The sequence below is a fragment of the Macaca thibetana genome, chromosome 3, assembly GCF_024542745.1.
Source record: "Macaca thibetana thibetana isolate TM-01 chromosome 3, ASM2454274v1, whole genome shotgun sequence".
NCBI lineage: Eukaryota > Metazoa > Chordata > Mammalia > Primates > Cercopithecidae > Macaca > Macaca thibetana.
Window position 1 is genome coordinate 36,370,196 of NC_065580.1, and position 16,727 is coordinate 36,386,922.

At 36.5% G+C, this 16,727-nt stretch overlaps 1 protein-coding gene across 14 annotated transcripts in view; it reads left to right on the plus strand.

Annotated features, from left to right (window-relative positions):
• The window catches only part of CADPS2 (calcium dependent secretion activator 2), a 567,394-nt gene that overhangs the window by 227,443 nt on the left and 323,224 nt on the right, over positions 1-16,727 (plus strand). The window lies entirely within an intron of this gene.

Here is a 16,727-nt window from a genome sequence, read left to right on the forward strand (position 1 = left end):
AGAGAAAGTCTACATCCTACAGCTCTTTTAGCTGTCACCAATCCATTCTTGTCATCCTGGAACTGTGTTGGTGTTGTGGTAAGGTGTTGGAGAGATGGAGTGTCCTTTAATCTAATTAAATCTCAATCTTTTAGTGGACCTATAACCTTCGTAAGTGTTTTTGTTTCTGGTCTAGAAGAATTGTTCCCTCCTACTACCATGTTCTTCATTCTGTTCCCTGACTGCAGTTTCCTAGTCTCTTTTTTTGAAGTACTGTCTCCTGTTCACTCTGTTTTTTGTTTTTGCTTTTCAGTACGTGAGTCAAGAGGGCTGGAGTGGGGTGGTATTTTCTTCCTCCACCTGGGATAAGTTTTCAGTGTTTCCCTCAGGCAAAACCTTCCTGCCTTTGTTGAAGAGAAGGATCTGGGAGATTGAACAATGACTTTCTCCTCCTTTTTTCTGCCATGGCCATATGGGGATCTTTTTTGGATCCTCACTGTGAGAACTTGGTGGGGTAACTAAAAGGAAAGTCTAGCACAGTTTGGGGGCATCTTTATGATTGGCTCCAGGAGCTTGTTACTATCTGCACCCAGCTCCTAGTAATTTTTCAAAATTACTAGACAAGTAAATGTTCCTACCACTCATGGCATACAGCAACTTCTGCTCCAAGTACTGCGTCTTTCTGGATTTGCCCATCTTTCTAGATTTTGGTTAGTGGTTTCCCCTGCACCCTCAGTTCTCTTGAGAAGTTCAAGAAAAGTCAATGATTTGCAGCTTGCCCAACTTTTTATTCTAAGGGTGGGAGTGATGACTTCCAAGCTCTTTATATGTCTGAGCTAAAACTATAATTTCTTTCAGTTTTGAGATTTGAAAGAAAAGCTTGAGGATTATTTTTGATTGATTTTAAAACAAAAAGAAAGAGTACCCCTGTAAATAAGGACAAATAATAATCATTTTACAGAAATTATGAAAATAAATTGTTTAGAAAGCAGCCAAGATACTTTTTTTTTTCTGAATGCCATGCAAGCATACCTTGGAGATATTGTGGGTCCAGTTCCAGACCACTGCCACAAAGTGAATATTGCAATAAAGCAGGTTACACAATTTTTTAAAATTTCACACTGCATATAAAATTTATGTTTGTACTGTACTGTAGTCTATTAGGTGTATAATAACATTGTGTTTAAAAAATAATCTATGTACCTTAATTTAAAAATACTGTATGTTTTAAAAAATGCTACCAATCATTTGAGCCCTCAACAAGTCATAATCTTTTTGCTGGTAGATGGCCTCACCTTGATGTGGATGGCTGCTTACTCACTAGGTTGGCTGTAGCAGTTTCTTTAAATAAGACAACAATGAAGTTTGCCACGGCAATTCACTCTTCACAGAAGATTTCCGAATAATATCTGACACTGTTTGATAATATTTTATCCACAGAAGAACATCTTTTAAAATTGGAATTAGTCCTCTCATACCCTGCCACTGCTTTATCAGCTACATTTGTATAAATATTCTAAATCCTTTGTCATTTCAACAGTGTTCACAGCATCTTCACTAGGATTAGATTTCACCTCAAGAAACAACTTTCTTTGTTCATCCATAAGAAGCAATACCTCACGCATTCAAGTTTTATCACGAGATTTTAGCAATTCAGTCACATCTTTAGGCTCCACTTCTATTTCGAATTCTCTTGCTATTTCTAGAACATCTCCAGTTACTTCCTTCACGGAAGTCTTGAATCCCTCAAAGGCATTTATGAGGATCGGAATCAACTTCTTCCAAATGCCTGTTCATGTTGACATTTTGACCTCCTCCCTTGAATCACAAGTGTGTTAATGGCACCTGGAATGGTGAATCCTTTCCAGAAGGTTTTCCATTTACTTTGCTCCAATCCATCGTGCAATCACTATCTGTGGCAACTGTAGTTTTACGAAATGTATTTCTTAAATAATAAGACTTGAAAGTCAAAATTCCTTCTTGTTTCATGGGCTGCAGAGTGGATGTTATGTTAGCAGGCATGAAATCAGTGTGAATCTTCTTGTACATCTCCATCAGAACCCTTGGGTTACTAAGTGCATTGTCAGTGAGCAATACTATTTTGAAAGGAATCTTTATTTTCTTAGAAGTCTCAATATTCAGAAAACCATGCTGGAAACATATGTGCTGTCATCCAGGCTCTGTTGTCCCATTTATGGAGTACTAGCAAAGTAGATTTAGCATGATTCTTGAAATTCCTAATGTTTTCAGAATAGTAATCGCTTACTATCCTGAAGCATTAGCTTCAACCTAAACTCACCAGCTTCATTAGCGACTAACAAGAGAATCAGCCCATCCTTTGCAGCTTTGAAACCAGGCATGGACTTCTCGGTAGCTATGAAATCCCTAGATGGCATCTTCCGATAGAAAGCTGTTTCATCTACATTAAAATATGTTGTTTAGTTTAGTCACTTTCTTCAATGATCTTAGCTAGATCTTCTGGATAACTTGCTGCAGCTTCTACATCAGCACTTGCTGCTTCATCTTGCACCTTTGTTATGGAGATGGCTTATTGCCTTTAACCTCATGAACCAACTTCTCCTAGCTTCAAACTTTTCTTCTGCAGCTTCCTTACCTTTATCATATCCTTCAATTTGGCTGTTTGGGGCAAGAGGCCTAGCATTTGACCTGCCTCTCCTTATGACATGCCTTTCTAAGCTTAATCCCTTCTAGCTTTTGACTTAAAGTGAGAGATATGTGACTCTTCATTTCACTTGAACACTTAAAGGCCATTATCAGGTTATTAATTGGCCTAATTTCAATGTTGGTGTGTTTTAGGGAATAGACAGGGCTGAGTGGAGGGAAAGAAATGAGGAAATGGCTGGACAGTCAGAACACACATAACATTTATTGAATGAGTTTGTTGTCTTATATGGGAGCAGTTCATGGTGCCTTAAAACAGTTGCAATAGTGACACCAAAGATGGCTGATCACAGATCACCTTAACAGATATAATAACAATGAAAGAGTTTGAAATATTGTGAGAATTATCAAAATGAGACACAGAAGTGAGCACATGCTGTTGGAAAAATAGCACTTATAGACTTGCTTGACTCAGGATTGCCACAAACCTTCAATGTGTAAAAAACATAGTATCTGCAAAGTGCGATAAAGAGGAGTTCAATAAAATGACGTATGCCTGTATATTTTTTCTTTTGTTATATTCCAACAAAGGTTAAAAAGAAAAGATAAGGCAAAGCAATATAAATCACAGAAACTAGTCTGTTCTTTATAGAAAGGAATAGCCTGAGAAGAGAAATAGAAGAGCAGGCCTTGGGGAGGCAGGAAGGATCTAAAGCCAGTGGAGCTGCTGGAACCTGGCTCAGGTGTATGTCAATGAGATTTGCCCCACCTTCTCCATGTTTCAGGAAAAGGTTTGAGCCTCCTCCTACCTGTAACAGTCTCACTTCTGTATATGTTTACCCTTATGTGGTCCCTTGTTTTTGGCAGCACAAATCTCCTAGAAAATCTCAAAGATGTTGCTTGCTTAAGAGTCAGAAGCTCAGGATCAAGGGCTGTTCTGGTGAAGTGTGCAGGATGGCAGCAGCCAGGCAATGTCTGGAGACTCAAGAAGGAAAGGACAAGAATGAGAAGGGAGTCTTGCCAGGGCTGCCACATGACATCGATGACCATCATTTGGTCATATCCTTTGTCCCAGAGCTTCAGGATTAGCATCAGGAGTGGAAAAACAGGAAACTCTCTTCTGAAAAAGGATATTTACATTTCTTTGAGTCAGAGCCAGTAACGTATTAATTGTTAACATTAGGGCGTGAAGGAAACTTTTAAAACACTAAGATAGAAGATAGCACATACCACAGTTAAGATATGAAATCAGGGATAACTGAAAGACAAATTGTTATTGTTATCAAGAAAACATAAAAAAGAATAAAAACAATGTAAGTAGCTTCTAGATTAGCTATTGTGCTATTAAAATTTCATACTTTGGATTCTTTGATTTGAGAATAATGTATCTGCAGTGGTGCACATTCATAGAATGAAATATTAAGAAAGTAAAGAAGGTCAACATGTATAGTCCAAAATGAGTGGCATAACTACAAGAATCTGAAATTGTTAGCTGTGATATAGTTGAATTGGGATGTTATAAAAAAAGAACTGGAGTGAAGGGAGAATAATCCGTCAGTGGAAAGTTTAATTTCGGAATATTTTAAGGAAATGCAGTTAATTTCAAATATATATTATTTTAGAGAAACAATGTTACATAATATTAAAACTATATGTTTTATAGTCAATAAGAATAACTTTATTTCACTTTTTTAAATGAAAATGCTGTTACTTAAGTGGTACCAGTTAATCAGCTGCCTTTCCTAAAACAAATGTGTTTATTAAAGGTTATTTTTAAATATAACATAAGGTAATGCAGTATGTTCAAATTAATTAGTTAACCCATTATCTATAATCATGCAGGGCGCATATATATATATATATATATATATGTATGTATGTATGTATATATAGTTTCCACTATGCATTGTGTTAAATAATAGGAACCTAGAGACAGATAAAACCTAGATTTTTGCAAGGTTTATAGAAAAAAAAATGCTATTGTAAATGCTACAGTGGTATTGTTAATTTCTGCTTCTGGATACATCATGAAGAGGTTCTCCAAAATGAGTAGATGCTAAGGTGTTCTGGGCAGAGGGACAGGCACATGCAAAGTATGGAGGTGTGAAATACATGGCGTTTTGGGGATCTGCACATCATTGACTACTGTAGTATGAGAGGAGATGGGGTTGTGTTTGAGATATTAACAGAGGTAGGTAAGCATCTTATGGACTATAGAGAGACAGGCAATCCTAAATGAGCAGAATCTGAAGAGTGGGATACATAGTACCTTATCTACTCTTATAATTCTCCTTTAACTTCTATATTTGTCTCTTAAAATGATTAAGTAACTAAATTTTATAGCTATCTAGATCCTGCTCTTTTCTGCCAAAAGCAGCTTTCATTAATCTTTTATGATCTCATTCCATTAACTGAAGAAAGTGACTCACCCAGATTTATCTGAGTGTCAAAGCAAAGTTAATTGAGAGCTTGTTCACTTATCCCTCCTCCGACTCAAATTCTTCATGTCTGAAGACTACACCACCCATGTTAAGTAACATCACAGAACTGTTTGCGTATTTGTAAGGGATAAGCAGAAATATTTGTGAATGGTTAAAAAGTAGACTTCAGGTTTATGATTTCCTTTCCCTAGAAGCTTTTGCTTTGGAGATTAAGTGCTTTGAGTGTAAGAGTTTAAAGAAATCAATAAATAGGCAGTTGGTGTGGTCACCATGGGTGTCTTTCCCTAGAAGTCCAGGAACCATGAGGCATTAACCATTTTGAACCTCTTCATTGAAGGTGTGCAGAAGGAAAACAGGGAGAGAAATGTGAATCCCCAAAGGAAACTGGGAACTGACTTCTACCACTGTCTCTTTTTTTCCTAACTAGTAGCCTGTGATTGATAATAGGTTTCATTTAACATACAGCAATTTGTCTACTTAAGCAAAAATAATAGCACATTCTACTGACAGTTGCATTGGACACCTTTCAAAATGACTTTCAAAAATGACTTCTGAAATAGAAAAATAAATACCATGGTAGCGAGTATATTTTGGAGGAGTATATTTTTCTCATATATATGAGCATATTTTTCTCATATATATATAATTATATGTATATTTTAAAATCTCAAAACATTTGAGGAGAGTAAGTAAATGTATTAAATGGCAGGTTTTGTGTTTGGGGATATAGCAAGGGAAAAACTGAAGATCTTAAGAATAGTTATATTGTTATATAATTTTTGAAATTCTGAAATTAATCATTGGAGTGGCCATAATATTTATATATGTGTTCACTTTTTTTGTAAATAAATGTATCATAATGTAAATCAGATGAATTTAATTTTACTAAAATGAATTTGAGTCTCTGGTAGTAGTATTGCTTCTGCTCTCACAAATTTTTAAATTGTCAGTGTAATTTTAACATATTCCTAACAAATTATAGGCTTTATTAGTGTTGCTCCATTTGACTGTGCATTATTTTGTTTCTTACCTTTGGCTTACATGTGGCAGAGTTACATAAGAATATTCTAAAATGAGGTCTCTTCTAAAATGTTTTGTTGAATTTGTCTTTTCTTTCTCCAGAATCTCCCTAGATAATGAATATAGGTTACCTTTAGACATTCCTGCATTTATTTTTAGATTTTTCTTCTTTATCTAGTTCTACTCTATGGAAATTAGAAAGTTATCCCAACTTTTCCACTTTTTAAAAATAAGAGAACACAGCTTTACAAAGAGATCGCATCTTTGTGGTAGTAATACTAAAAAGAAAGTATTTTTGCTAAAGTACTTCAAAGTCTATTCTCAACTACTAATAAATAAGAAAGGATTATATGGGTGTACTGTTTCAAGCATAATAAGCAACTGTATCTTTATTTTTCATGGTCGTTTAATGAAAATAGTCTAACAAATTTAAAATTATATATTTGATATATATTTTTTCTTTTATTTATTCAAAAATGTTCATTGGCCAGGCGTGGTGGCTCACACCTGTAATCTCAGCACTTTGGGAGGCTGAGGCGGGTGGGTCACTTGAGGTTGGGAGTTCCAGACCAGCCTGGCCAACATGGTGAAACCCGTCTCTACTAAAAATACAAAAAAATTGTCTGGGCATGATGGCACGCACATGTAATCCCAGCTACTTGGGAGGCTGAGGCAATTCGCTGAACCCAGGAGGCAGAGGTTACAGTGAGCCACAATCACACCACTGCAGCCTGAACTGGACTGCAGTGAGACTGCAGTGGGCTGGACAAAGCGAGACTCTCTCGAAACAAAAAAAAAAAGTCATTGAATACCTAAGAAAACTGTCAGTTACTAGGTTAAGCAGTGAAAATACATAAATGACAAAGTTTGATTCCTTCCCTCAAGGCATTTATATGTGGTCAGTAGACAGATGTATAAAATGGTATAGTTGTATAAGTGGTATAGATGTATAAATCATATAGATGTATGAAATGTAATGGTATAGTTGATCAGTACATTACTGGGGGTATGTATACTGTACAGCAGGAGCACATGGGTGGCAGTATCTTCATTTTTATTGGATAATTGGCATGGATTTCTTTAGTGCTCTCCAACTTTATATGCACATTAGAACGAACAGAAGAGCTTTAATACTTGGGCCTCACTGCAGACTAAGTGAAATGGTCTGTGGAGGTCAGGCCTAATACCTCTTTTTAATAATTTTCCCATGTAATGCTGATGCACAGTGAGAATTGAGGACCCCTGGCCTGACATCCCATCTGAGGACTTTGTCCTGTGGTCACATCTAATGTAGGCGAAGCTGGGAACAGTCTAGCTGGGTGCCAGGAAATAGAGTTGGTTTGGGAGTGTGGAAACCCAATTCTTTCTTGGACATTTAAGTGAAGTTTAACAAAGGTTTTAAGAAAACAGTAATTCTGAGTTTTGGATGATGAACACAAAATTAACCATCAGGGAGAAAACAGCTTTAACAACGGCATGAGGAGCATGAAAGGGAGGTATGGTGTGTGTTGCTGGAGTACTAGAAGAGGCTAAAGAGTTAAGAAAGGATTTGAATACTTATGACCTTATACACTAAATCAAAGAGCTTGGAATTTACTTTATGGTAGAGAACAGTGTTGGGATATAAGCAAAGGAATGACTGGAACAAATTGAGGGTCTGGAAAGCCACTTCTCTGTGATGTGAAGAATGAATTGCAGGTGGCCTCACCCTACTGTGGGCATGGGCCAGTGTTGTTTAAAATGAACAGGAACTACATATTAATCCTTCAAGTAATCTCTCCAGGCACCACTCATTGTCCTGCTGTAGATCTTTTGCTTGTGGGCCTGGTTTTACCTCTGTGTTGCCTATGAAGTTCTTAGGCTTCTGGACTTCATCTAGGAGACTGTTTTTGCATCCTCTTGGGTTGGCACTCTGTATTGTCCTTTGGAATTCCACTCTGCTCCCACACTTGAGAACTGTGGCCTGGGTCAAAACACTGAACCACCTGCTCCCCTCTAAAGGGACGAGATAAAAGTATAGGAATTTCTGGCAGCATCTAGGGATCGTCAATGTTTACCTAATGGAGCTTTTATATTAAGCATAGTATGATGTGGCTTCTCTGATTAGGGTATTTTTGTTTTAACACAGTGCCCGTTCTAGTCAGGCACTTTTCTAGGCTCTTGGTATACGATAATCCCTCTTCTTGTGAAGTAACATTGTTTTGGTGGGTTGGGGAGAGGGGATCAAGAGTTCTGTTTTGTGTATGCTGAAGTCAAATATTGATTGTCCATGTCAAGACTGCAGGTGATGGCTGGTTATAGAAGTCTGGAATTTTAATATGCTTAAATTTTAATTTTAACAGATTTGGGAATCATTTAGGTAACATTGGTATTTTAAACCATGGGACATCTTCAGAACTCTTTGGGAGAGTCTAGAGCTCAAGGAGAAAAGGAGCCCAGGACAGAGTTCTGTGGACACAAGAATTTAGAGGTTGTACAAAAGGGAAAGAAACAGGGGTGAGAGAAGAACTAGAGAGTTGGGCATCAGGGAATCCAAGATAAGCCATTTCAAGGAGGAGAAAGCTAATGTCTGTGCCACCTGCTGCCAAGTCTGGTAAGATGACAATGAAGTAACCTTTGGATTTGTCAAGTTGGAAAACACTATTGACTTTGATAAGGGCAGACTCCTTGGACGGTTGAGAGCAAACCTGATTGGAGTGGGTTTAGAGAAGAACCAAGGAGATAAGGAAATAGTTAACAGGAAAAGCTTCAGGAAATCAGCCAGTAACAAAGAATATCGTATATCCAGTAAATTCCTTCTATACAGTATATTGAATCATTTATTTAAAAAAAATTTATTTGACACTATATGCCAGGCTCACAGCATTAGATTTTGTTTTTAATTGTTTATTTGTTCTGATCAGCACAGCTTCTCATTTTTCATATAAAGCTTTTTTTTAAAGCATTTTGAAAAGGCTGTGGCAAAAGTGGTTATGTATACTCACAAAAGAGTATCAGTGATATTTAATGCTTTTTGTCGATTAATATCTTCTTGGTTCAAAATATCTTAAATTATCTTTGCTTTAGACTAGAAAAAAAGTTAAATGCTTCCATTTTCCCTAATCACCTTAGATAGAGCAGGGCCAAGTGATGTTATCTTAGCAGAATATTACTTATGTAATAGATGACAATGATTACTTCTAGCTTTTTGTTACAAACTGGCAGAAAGACTTCTATTATTACTAGTAAATGTCTAAAATGATTTCATTGCCTATGTGCAAAGTATTTTCATGATTCTGATATATAATGAACAAGGCTCAAATATCAGTCTGTGAACCATGGTCAAAAGTTTGTGTACTCTCTGTATACATGGTCAGATACAAAGCAATAGGATTTGAAAAAGATAGATAGGGTCACTACCTTGTAGAGTTTGAGAATTTAGAAGATATTGGGATTTTGCACTTAGTTAGATCCACTGAAAAAACCTACAGTAATAAAGAACAAGTTCACTGTGCTTACTGTGAATATCACTGCTGCTTGCTACTCACACTTTTTTAGGTAGATCAACTCCTCGTTTCACACTGTGTCACTTAAACCCACGGTAAACTGATGGATATGAAACTTCTGAAATTCAGTAGATTTAAATGTCACTTTCTTTTTCATCCAATACCTAGTTCTTCCATTAATGTCATATTCACCCTTCTGACTCATAATCTCAAGCCCTTCCTTTTTTATTGCCTTTCCAACTGAATTACTCCATACTGCTGGTTCCTCTGTAATACTGCATTATCTGCTGCTCTTGTCTTATTTCATAGCCATTGCCATAGCTGGAGACTTCATTGTTTCACATATGGAGCATGACAGTAATCTCTTACCTACTTCCTCTTTCCAATCCTACATATTTTTGTTTTTAGATAAACATCATTGAAACACCTTCCTGATCTCATCATGACCGAACTTTGAATATAGAAAAAAAAAATGAAATTCAGACTCCTTTGTTAAGCTTTCAGCAGTTGTGGTGTTCAGTGTGGCCCCATCTGCATTTCAGCTCTTCCTTCCCATGTAACAGTTATGGCCTGTGTTCTAGGTAAAGTGAATTACTGCCTGTTCTTAGTTCACACCATGTATTTTCTTGGATTTTAATTTTACCTCATGTTATTCTCTTCATTTGGAATTCCTACTTCTCCATTCCACGACCCATGAGAAATTCTGCCTCCTTCAGAAAGCCTTCCTGCCCCTGTGTCTGTTCACTTTTATTATACTGGGTGAGAGAAAAAATGTATGAAGAGCTTACAGTTCCCCCATTATAACCCAAAAGGCTGTCATATTGTACTTTGCATCGTAGATATTTGCATATACCTCTTTTTCTGCATTTTAACAACTTAAACATCAAATAAATATTAATCCTTGTACTGTTGTAATGTTATTTGTGTTTCCTATTGTTGGACACTTGCATATAGTAAATGAAAGAATGAAAGATGAGGATGAAACATGGCTCTGAGGTTCAAATGAGATAATGTTTACAAAAAATTTAGGACAGTTTCTGGTATGCAAGTGCTGTATAAATTGAACTCTTATTAGTTATGTTGAAACTCGAGTTCAGATCTGCTCTGGGAAAGGTCTAGAAAAGTGAGTGTCTTTGTTACTTTACTTAATGGTAAGCTCCTTTTATCCCAGCATTATTTTACTATTAACGTGAATACAGATTCAACTATTTTATTGAGATAAGTATAATTAGTAAATAATTATTTTAAAATAATAGCTCATTCCTTTTTTCCAGAAGATGAAATGTTAATACCAAATGAAATACTAAAGATATTTCATGATATGCAAAAATTTGCCACATTATTGCTGTTGTTTTATATACATACATATATGTATATATACGTATCTTCATATATATATATAAATATATGGAATTTACCTTGTGGTAGAGTATATGTGTGTGTGTATTATATATACATATATATACACACACTTAGAAAATATATATGCATATTTCCTAGGCTATAGAAGTCCCATGGTTTTTATGTCTGAGGTTAAACTTCTTATGTTCTTGCCTTTGAACATTTTGATCCATTATTTAATATAGTTTAGTTCAGTTCACATACGATAATTTTATATCTAATTAACTCATTCATCTTTTCCCTGTTTTAAGTTTTCAAAGGGAAATGTGGTTTGGGAAATGCATTTTTAAGACTCTTAGAACTGTTCTACAAGAATCCATGGTAAACTGCTATTTCTGAGTCAGATTTTTTAATGCATAATTTAGAAGGTAGCTATAAGAGAGTTCTTTAAAGGCTTTGTATCTAGCAAACAGAATGCCACTTGATTATTTCATACATAACTTCACACAGGGAATGTGTTGCTTTTGAGAGTTTGGGAATGACTTCATTTCCTTATGTTCTTTTTGTTGTATGAAATTACAAAAAGAACATTAGTTACCTTGTAGTCGTTAGCTAATTCTCAATGATTAAGGAAAAAGACTGGTTTTTATTTTTGTTTTTGAGGGGGTTGCTTCTTGGAAAATGGGTCAACAGAGAGGGGATATCAGAGTCCAAGAACCTTTCAAATACAGGTGAAATTATTCTGTTTTGGAATAAAATTAAGACAAGTTGTTCACTATTAGAGGTGAATTTGTGTTATTTCTATCATTAGGGTAAGGTGAAATACATAAAGGTCATAAATACCTGAAAAGTTCCACAGTAAGACAACTATGAAGGCTGTGTCATCATCAGCTATTACCTGCTTTGTTGTTAAGTAATTGGTTTATCGTCTTCCAAGAAGATTTGGAGATTGACCTGGGCAATGAAGGGAGTGAAAAAAGGGATCCCAGTCAAGAGAAATACATGATTCAGAAAATGTAACATGTTTGGTCAATAATGAATAAATCTGTATGTGTAGATAATGCAATTATCCAAGAGGCTAGAAAGGTAGATTGTTATAAAATGTGGGAAGTCCCGAATGTTTGGCTAAAGTGTATGGTGGTGTTTGGTCGTCATTCTCTCTTATTCATAGTCTTATATTTCTTTCTTTCTTTCTTTCTTTCTTTTTTTTTTTTTTTTTTTTTTTTTTGAGACGGAGTCTACCTCTGTTGCCCAGGCTGGAGTGCAGTGGCGCCATCTTGGCTCACTGCAACCTCCGCCACGTGCTTTAGCCCCTGGAGTAGATGGGATTACAGTCGTGAGCTACCACACCTGGTTAATTTTTCATTTTTAATAGAGAGGGGTTTTGCCATGTTGCCCAAGCTGGTCTCCAACTCCTGGCCTCAAGCGATCTACCCACCTCGGCCTCCTAAAGTGCTGGGATTATAGGCATAAGCTACCGTACCAAGCCCGTGGTTATATATTCTTATTCATTTGCTTCCTCCCTCACTGTTTTCATCCTCCCTTTCCCTCCTTCCTCCTCCCTCTCCCTCCTCCTCTCCTTTTTCTCCCTCTCCTTCCTCCCTCTGTTCTCTTCCCTGTACCCCCTTGGAAATTTTCACCTAATCAAGGGTAATGAGAATCATATGCAGAAATAGGGGAACCATATTGAAGAATGGGTGATAAAATCAGTTCAGTTTTAGTTTGAGGTCGTTGTGAGATGCCTGAAAGCAAAGGCCTGGCCTTCAGTTGGAAGTGCAAAGCTGGAACTCAAGGAGAGAGGCCCAACTGTGTGCTGACGTATAACATTACATTGAGAAATTACTGCAGATACTGAGGCCTAGAACAGCTGAGGACAGAGCTCATGTGTTTGTGGGCTGAGAGTGTAGGGAGCCAGCAAGGAAAACAGCAGAAATGATCACAGTCAGTTGCGTAGAGTTATGCTCTATCTTTTTTGTAAATAATTTTTTATTCAAGTGATGGTGGAGGATTGACACTTATTGATAAGGTAAATTAATTTGCTAATACTTAATAAAGCTTTTGACCAATGTTTTGAGGCCAAGATGCAAAATATATGCATATTTGGCATTTCCAAATGAAATACTGGGCTGCTAGATGTGGTAAGCAAGAAAGTGTTAGGAAGAGTGTTCTTTTGGAATCAGCATTAGATTTGTACTGATTATTTATTGTAATGTATTGTCTGTAAATCACTAGATTTACAGATGATATAAATACAGTGGACCAGCTAGGAATTAATCTCAGGGAGGACACCAAATTTACATAACATCATAAACCCTAGTCTACTTATATTTTCACAATAAAGGATAAAGATAAATATTATAAGAAAATAACAATGCAATTCATTCGAAAAGAGTATGACATAATTGGTGTGGGGACTAAGAGAAAAAACTAATTGTTTTTTTTCAGTTGGAGAAGGAAGAGTGCAATTAACTAGGATTAACATATACAAAGACATCATTATGGAAAAACACAGTTATTAATCCCCCTTTTCAGTGATTGACAATATTAATATTAGGACATTTATCTTGGTTCTAGAAAACAGATTTATTAGAGGGGGCAATGATGCTAAACAGTGCTGTGAAAAACATTTTTAAAAGATATTTTTTCTTTAAGATATAAGTAAATTTAATGAATTCAAGTTTTTGATGTTCATAGTTTTTAAAGTACTAGAAGAGCAATATAATAAGTTGTAAAACAAAAAAAAAAGCTGTTGGGTGAAACTTAGTGAAGTTATTTTATGCTATATTTAACATTTTCTTAATTGTAGGATAGTTGGCTTCCAGCACAGGCTTCCGGTTCTCCCTAGGACTTCTGCAAAGGGAGATTTGCTGATCTCGAAGACCTTCCTATTTTCCAGAGCCGCTCCCATGCAACAGGAGAGTAACTGGGCGAGGAGAGCCTAGGGTTTGATATTTGTAAGGCAAGATTAATAGACTATTACAATAGGTCATTAATTTCTTTCTCTTTTTTTTTTTTTTTTTTTTTTTTTTTTGAGGTGGAGTCTCACTGTGCCTCCCAGGCTGGAGTGCAGTAGTGCGACGTAGGCTCACTGCAACCTCTGCCTCCTGGGTTCAAGCAATTCTCCTGCCTCAGCCTCTGGAGTAGCTAGTTACAGGCACCTTCCACCATGCCTGGCTAGTTTTTGTATTTTTAGTAGAGATGGGGTTTCACCATGTTGGCCAGGCTGGTCTCGAACTCCTGACCTCAAGTGATCCACCTGCCTCAGCTTCCCAAAGTGCTGGGATTACAGGCGTGAGCCACCATGGCTGGCCTCAATTTCTCCATTTTTAATATTTCTATCTTTGCAAATCCATCCTGATGCTGTCAGTCCAGAAAAACATTTTTCTCATGATTGAACACCCATAATGATAATCTGTTTTACTTACTATTTTTACTTTTTTTAATATAAAATATGAACTCCTGGAGAGCCACAACTTTAGTAGTTACTGAAAATCCTGCAACAGGGTATGCTGTACTGTTGGCATAGAAAACATGTATGTAGAATTAATAAAATCATGCCATGCAGGTTAACATTATTAAGACCCTATACTTTAGTGTTCCTTTACAAAGAATTCAGAAAATCTGTAAGTGTAAGTCTGAAGATGTGTGGGACTGAGGTGACTGTTTTCCCTGGTTTATGTATCGAAAGTCATATGGCCTCTCCTAGAATGAAATAATAGAGGCTTTCATACAGAAGATTCATGGTTCTTTATCTCTTTTCAATTAATCACCCTTTTGAGAACCTGAAATAAGCTATGAAATTCAAATAATTCCCCAAGGGAAAAAATATGCATCTCTACAAAATTTTGCTCACAATTTCAATAGTTTTACAGAATTCCAAAGGTCCAATTCAAGAATTCCCTAACCTAGAGAATTCTGAATGTGGAAACAGTAATCCCTGTGTAATGAAAAGGAGGAAAATAAAAGCATATTTTCTGTACTAAATATTTGTCAAATATTTTGATAATTGAAGTGACAAAATTATCTGTATAATAGAAACTAGAAGCATTGCAGATAATGAAGATACATTAGGGATCTGTTATGATCAAGGATGAATGACCCTTTTAAAAAGACCTGTAAAATATTATCTGCCAGGAAAGGACATCTGTGAGGAAAGTCATCTAAAGTTGAAATCAGAAGTTAAAAGAAAATGACATTGAAAGGTGAAATTGCTGTGGTAGAGTGAAGCGTTACCTCTGACCTCTATTACAAACCCCAGAGTTCACATATTCTTACTTTATTTATCTCACAGCCTAAATCCAGCACTAGAATTAGTGCCCTAGATCTAAATTTTGTCCATTCAGGCTTTTATTTAATTTTTCTCCCCTTCCCTTCTCTCTCTCTCTCTCTCTCTCTCTCTGTCTCTCTCTGTCTCTGTCTCTGTCTCTCTATGTGTGTGGGTGTGGGTGTGGGTGTGCATGCACAACCACTTATTTAAATTCTACTGATGGTTCAGTAAAGAAAGATAATTATTTTCACTGTGACAGAGTTTGCAGCCATACTGGCAAATTGAAATAGTGCTTGAAGTGGCTAGAGAAACACTGTAATGTACACGCACACCCAAAGAAAGAGAGGGGGTGCAGAAGAGGAAAGGGAGAGAAAGACCTGGTCAGGGACTCATAATACCTGAAAATCCCTGCATACTGGTCTGCCTAGGTCTCAACTATGTGGTTCTAGGTTTCGCTCTACATGACTCCAGGTGGATTGGATGTGGACTGTGAGGGAGAGAGATGTCGAAGATGACATGTAGGTTTTGGGCCTGAGCAACTGGTAGAGAGGCATGCCATTTATCACATGGCATTACTCAGGAATGATTGGGGTAGGAAGCTGAAAATCAAGATTCTATTCTGCGCTTGTTAATTTCAGTGTGCCTTGTCTTCACATAAGCTGAAACTCAAGTGGGCAATGGGAAATGTAAGTCTGGAACTCCTGCAAGAGGTTCGTGCTATAGATAAACACTTGGAAGGTCAGAGACTAGATGCTGCTTATGATCATAGGCTTTGAGGAGAGCATCCAGGCAGTGAATATTTAGACTGAGAAAAAGTCAGAGTCCCCAGACCTGAAGTCTCCAATGTTTATGAGTGCTCAAGAGACCACATCTCCAGTTTCCTAATGACAATGAAAAGAAAATCGTATTTGGCTTAGTATAATTTATTTTGAAGTATTTTGTAAAATGGAGTACATCATTATTAAAGCTAACCGACTGGGGACTGACTGGAGGGAGGTGGGTGTGGGTATAAAAGGGCATCATGAGGATTCATTGTGGTGTTAGAACTGTGGAGTGTCTTGATGGTGGTTATTCGTGGACCTATGTAAGTAATAAATTGTGGACAGCTGAACGCACACACAAAGGAGCACAAAACTGAGGAAATGTGAATTAGATGGGTGATTACATCGCCAAAGTCGGGATCCTGGTTATGATAGAATACTGTAGTTTTATAAGGTGCCTTCATTAGGGAAAACTGGGAAAAGCGTATAATGGATATTTTTCTACTTTTTACAATTATATGTAAATCAAAATTGCCTCCATTGAAGAAGTCTGCCTTTAGGAAAATGCTCATAACAATTATATAAAGTTTCAGTTAAATAAATTATGTTGAAAATAAGTTAAAAAAACTCAAAACTCAAAAGAAAACATGCAACATTAAACTAAGATTCTCACATGTAAAAAAGAAAGTTAACCAACTAATTTACCCCCTTCAATTCTAACATTACATAAAATGAGGATAACTGATTAAATTTTTATCCATTGCCTTCATTAGCTTTTTCCTTTTTTGGTAAATATGTTGCTTGGAAGTAT